Here is a 6,000-nt window from a genome sequence, read left to right on the forward strand (position 1 = left end):
TAATTACATCTTGAATCAATTCAGTCAAAAAGGAATGTGCTATTAAGTAGGAATTCAGAACATTCAAGCAGAAATAATCACATCCCATTACAAACATTTGAAATAAAACAAATTTGATGGTTCATTTTTTTTTTCGATAAACTAACTGTAGTCAAACACCCATCTGAGACAAGTTATTTCTTTTCACCCCCCACTTTATATTCACTGGAATACTTTGTTTCACTTCATCTCACAGGTGACTTTGTACAGACTAGATCAGGGGTCCCCAACCGCCGGTCCGCGGACCGGTACCGGTCCGCAGGGCATTTGGTACCGGGCCGCACAGAAAGAACTTGCCTTATTTCCGTTTTATTTATTTCGGAATACGAAAGATGTTTTATTTTGAAAAATTACCGGCTTCTCCGTGTTTTAAAACATTTCTGATACCTCGCCCTGGCTCAGTATCAAATTTAGAATAGGTTCGTTGGAGATAGGCACTCAGAAATGAAACACAACATTTCTGACTGGACATAAACCACACACTTGAGGTGTCATTGTCTCCTATTACCCCGAGATGGGACTGTCTGATTGCAGAAAATCAAGCTCGGGGCTGTGGTGAGTCGTCATTTTCATGCACTTTGAATTTGCGTTGTATCGTATTTTGAAGGCATTAAACATTACCAGAGCGATAAGAGCGTTGCGACCAGATTAGACGCTCCTTGTGTTTATTATTATATTTCGAAAACACCACAGTTTTCATGCAGCTTATACCATATTATTTTGTTGTATTAATCCGCCACACCTTAAATGCCGGTCCCTGAAAATATTGTCTGACTTAAACCGGTCCGTGGGCCAAAAAAGGTTGGGGACCCCTGGACTAGATGAAAGTAGTAAAGTTGCAAGTCAGCGGCCAGCTGATTAGGAATGCAGTGCGCATCGTGGTCTTCCCATTTGGTAATCTGTCTTTTTGCTGCTCTCTCTCTTCCAGACTTTCCATCTTGTCTATGCCAAACCTCTCCCACAATGCTGCTTCATCCTGAGTGGAAGCCCAGTGAGTCATGCTGGTCTCTGTGCGCCATTGTGTATGTACTGGCTTTCTGGGTTTGTATTGTTGGGAGGGAGATGGCCTTCTTTCCTCCGCGTGTTCGTTAATTTCGGATGATGAGGATGTTGGCTATCCAAATGCAGGCTGGAGACGATGAATAGGTTCTTCGAAGCTTTTATTCGCAGAATATTCCGGGCACCAATGAGTTACAAACAAATGGCTGCATTGGTCACAAGTGTGAAGGTACAAGGGATTCACAACATATTTCAATCATCAGAAGGGCGGTACCGAAACTTATGGTGCGGCATTGGAATTTTCGTTTCTTCTGAACCGATTCTTAGCTTTTCATCAACTGGCGCATTCCGACGGTCTGCGCGTCTCCGCAAGGTCTCCAGTCAGGAGTGTGTCAATATTAACTGGTGATTTCTTCAAGGATGCAAAGCTTCGCTGCGAGCATGGAAAAGTTATACAGCGTGACTAAATATGGGCAGTAGATACACTTCAGTATGTACTGGGTTAGTGTGTTGGTAGGAAGGGGTGCTCGGGACATTTAGGGATGATGGTCCTTTGCGATGATGAACAGTGTGCATCCTCACCCCCGCACATTTCAGACTAGAGGCTGTCACTAAGGTCGTTTTCTTTCTTGTAAAGAAAAACACTAAAGGGAAGCAGGGACTTGTCCCTGTAGCGGGACACCCTGCCTCTCGAAAAACTTCAGCGCCACGGGTCAGAAGCTCGGAGCCCATCTGAGTATATGTGGAGCATGTGGCGTTAAAAGCCTGCCTTTGATAAAGGCCTCCAAAAAGATGTTGAGATGCTACTCTCTGCGAGAAACCCTTGCAGGGCTTTAGACTGGTGTAACCTCCTGCTTTGCATCTTTATTGTCTCCCAATCCCTGCAGTGGGAGAAATGCTAGGTAAAGGAAATTCATAGAACCATAGACACCCAACAACATATACACATTAAAGATGTAGCCCATGGCCATAAGCTAGTGTGCAGACCATTAAGCAATATAGATATAAATGCAGAGACCTTGAGGGAGAATGGGTAGAGTCAGTTGAATAGACTTCATCCATTTGCTTTCTCCCCTCCAATATTTTCAGGTTCTGATCTCCCACTGGCTCGAACAACAAAACCTTGCAGAATGAGATACGGATCTGTCATGGGAAATTATTATTATTATTATTATTCAGACCGCACTTTTTGAGACGATGTTAGCGCTAACGCCTCACCCAGGGTTTCTCCATCCTGATTGGCGTGAGCAATCCTCCATGACGGAGAAAAAATAGCCTTGTGGATGTTGGAGGGGTGATCGATTTTCATGTGATTCAATTGGCGAACCTGTGCATATGTTTTTGTAATGGCGTGATCATGTAAAAATGTGAATTTTCTTTTTCCGTTGTGTTTTGTCAGCGCTGGGCTGTTAAGGGAGCCTGAGAGCTGTTACTAGTTTTATTTTGGTAACTTTTTTACTTACCATTTTCATTGTCCAAACAGACTTGTTTGAGAATTAACTCAGACTACATCGACCAACTTTCTATTTACCGGTACGACAAATCCTATTAGGATGTCTTTTTTTTGGGGGGGGGTGGGGGATTTTTTTTTTTTTTTTTTGCAACTTCCATGTTCCATTTTAAACGCAAGGAATTGTTTGCATTTTCAGGCTCCAAAATGCTGTACTGGTAATGTGCCTTCCTATACTGTCTTATATACACTGAGGGTTATATGTGTGTATTGCTTTTTTCTGAATCATGTACATATACGGTATATTTCATGTTTATGTATGGGCGTGGGGCTATGTCATATGTAAATTTGACCTCTTCATATGCACCTATATAGAACATTCCCTTATCAATATTTATATCTGATAATAAACAAAATTTATTTGTTGTGGCTGGTACACATACCAATGCGTGTTGGTATATGCGTGGTTATGTTTCTCAAGTGTGTCTGCCTCTGTTGTTCCATCCAAGCTTCTTTGTGTGCTCCTGGCAACAAAGTGGTTTGTGGAGCAGGAAGCAGAGGAGAAGTGTAAGTCAGAAACAATGAATAAACAATCCACATATTTGCCAGTTTTTTCACTCCTCATCATGATGCTCCAAGCACCATCTGAATTTAGACTTCCAAATTTTAATTTTGCACCTATATCCCATTGTTTTTACTGTTTATTTATGCATACAGTGAAACTTCACCTTACAAACGCCGCCTGTTTACCAACAATTTGAGTTTAAAATTTTCAGAGAAAATACTGATATTGACAGACTATTTTCCATACATGAACAGTATTGGCACGGGTAGCGGATGAATCTATGTTGTGGTTCTTCTCGGGCTGTGTGACCATCATGGACGATGTGCAAAACACATTTTGTAAACTGAACATGTTTTGCATCCCTTCATGGCGGAAGGCAGAAATACCCTGCACATGTAGGCAGAAATTCTGCCTCTGCATCCTCGATCATCCAATCACAAATGATTGTTGTGGTAGCCGTGGAAGTTCTGAGGTCATTTTATTTTTCTCAGAAAATACTATCGACACTCTACAGCAGGGGTCCCCAACCGCCGGTCCGCGGACCGGTACCGGTCCGCAGGGCATTTGGTACCGGGCCGCACAGAAAGAACTTGCCTTATTTCCGTTTTATTTATTTCGGAATACGAAATATGTTTTATTTTGAAAAATTACCGGATTCTCTGTTACATCCGTCTGTGTCACGCTTGACTCACGTCAAAGGCACACTTCTCGGTCACGTGACCGACGACGCTCATAAACAAAACGCTGAAGCCCGCAAAATGAGTAAAAAAGCTGCTTGGAGATCGCAAATGACGGCCGCCTTAAAAGTATGTTCGAAACTACTGGATCAAAGTTATGGCTGAATACTCTGAGATCGCCACAATAGCACTGTTGCTATTTCCGACATCCTACCTGTGTGAGGTGGGGAGTTTCTGCAGCAACAGCGACTAAAACAAAATTACGAAGTAGACTGGACATAAACCACACACTTGAGGTGTCATTGTCTCCTATTACCCCGAGATGGGACTGTCTGATTGCAGAAAATCAAGCTCGGGGCTGTGGTGAGTCGTCATTTTCATGCACTTTGAATTTGCGTTGTATCGTATTTTGAAGGCATTAAACATTACCAGAGCGATAAGAGCGTTGCGACCAGATTAGACGCTCCTTGTGTTTATTATTATATTTCGAAAACACCACAGTTTTCATGCAGCTTATACCATATTATTTTGTTGTATTAATCCGCCACACCTTAAATGCCGGTCCCTGAAAATATTGTCTGACTTAAACCGGTCCGTGGGCCAAAAAAGGTTGGGGACCCCTGCTCTACAGCATCCATCCATTTTTAACATCGCTTATCCTGAAGAGGGTGGCGGGGAGTTGCTGGAGCCTATCGCAGCTGACTTCGGGTGGAAGGCGAACTAAACCCTGAACTGGTCGCCAGTCAGCCGCAGGGCACATATCGAGGAACACAACCACTCACATGCACACCGTCACTGAGTGGGAACCGATGCCACGCTACCCGCACCCAAGTCCGGCAAGTGTACCACTACACCATCAGCGACTGGTATCTACACTATGTATGTTTTTTATTGAATCATAGCTTCTCTGGAATCAGGCAACAAATAATTAATGCCTTTGTAATCATGTCAATATGTCCGTATATGTTGTCGCAAGGCCACGGTTCCACTTACGCGCAATGCATTCATCCAATCACGGATGCCAGAAGCGGCGTCGTCCCCTTCAAAAACGCGCTGCCTTTTGTAAAGAGAAAGTGCTCGCTGGTGTGAGGCAATAAAAAAATGATGAAAAATGACCATGTGTGACAAACTGATCTTTTAAAAGACAATGTGACTTCTCACTTTATGATTTTTTTGAGGACAGAAAAAACTTTCTCTGGATCGGTAGGAAGAGGTAAACATAGAGAAGAAGCAGACATAATTAACCAAAAAAAAAAACAAAAAACCCACAAATCAAAATTACCCCATGACACTGTGGAAGAAGAATTTTTCCACTTTCAGTGGAGGAGATGTAGTCCTCCTCCCATTTTTCCCCTCGGGACCATCCGGCCGGAATGGCCCATTTATCACTTCCCCACAATTTTTTTGATCAGTAAAATGACATTAGCTTGAACTTCTGAAAATATTATAAAAATGACCCTCTCCACGGCTCACTCATGAGAGAATGAGGAAATGAGCAGCTTAAATGCAGTTTCTCTCGTGCCGGATTTGTTTTCTTTGCTAAGTCCCCAAGCTATGAAGACAAGGCGTGCCGAGAGGCTTTTCGTGAGCTGAATTGTTCGTAGGTCGTTATATATTAAATTTCAGTCTTTAAGGGTTAGCTTGATTTACTTTTTTTCCAGGTCCGCCTCCAGGGGGTACACTTGCCACCGCAGATCCAAAAATGTTGCACCCTAAGGGGCCACACTCAACTGAAGGGTCAGCCCCCCTCACTGGAGCAGCGCTGCAAAAAAATTTTCATCAACTATTTTCTGCACCCCGCAACTCTACAGCAGTGGTTCCCAACCTTTTTGGGCTTTTGTATCCCCAAACGTTTTTGTCCTACCGTGAATACCTCCTCACTCATACGTGTTGACAATTCTCCAAAAACACAACGTTGCACAAGTGATTATTAAATGAAAGTCTTTTTTTTTTTTTTCTTCATAATTTGAACATTTCTCAATTCTCAACAAATCACAATTCTCAGGCATAGTCTTATAAAGTTACCAATACACCCCTGTCGACAAACTTCGGGAATTTTCAATCTCTCAGGTCAGCACTTTGTGCCAAAACTGATAATTGAATTGGCAATTGCCATGTAATCAATTAGGGCGTTCATCTGTGGCTCTGTAACTAACAGTTAATTGGCTTGTGCCATCGAGAGGCAGAGGAGAGAGCGGCTCGAGTGCAGGAGGGACTGTTTGATTACTGCAGATGGGCCTTCAAACCTATTTGTACTGTGTCTGCCTGGA

Source organism: Hippocampus comes, unplaced genomic scaffold (assembly GCF_001891065.2).
Source record: "Hippocampus comes isolate QL1 unplaced genomic scaffold, H_comes_QL1_v1.1 scaffold242, whole genome shotgun sequence".
Taxonomy (NCBI): domain Eukaryota; kingdom Metazoa; phylum Chordata; class Actinopteri; order Syngnathiformes; family Syngnathidae; genus Hippocampus; species Hippocampus comes.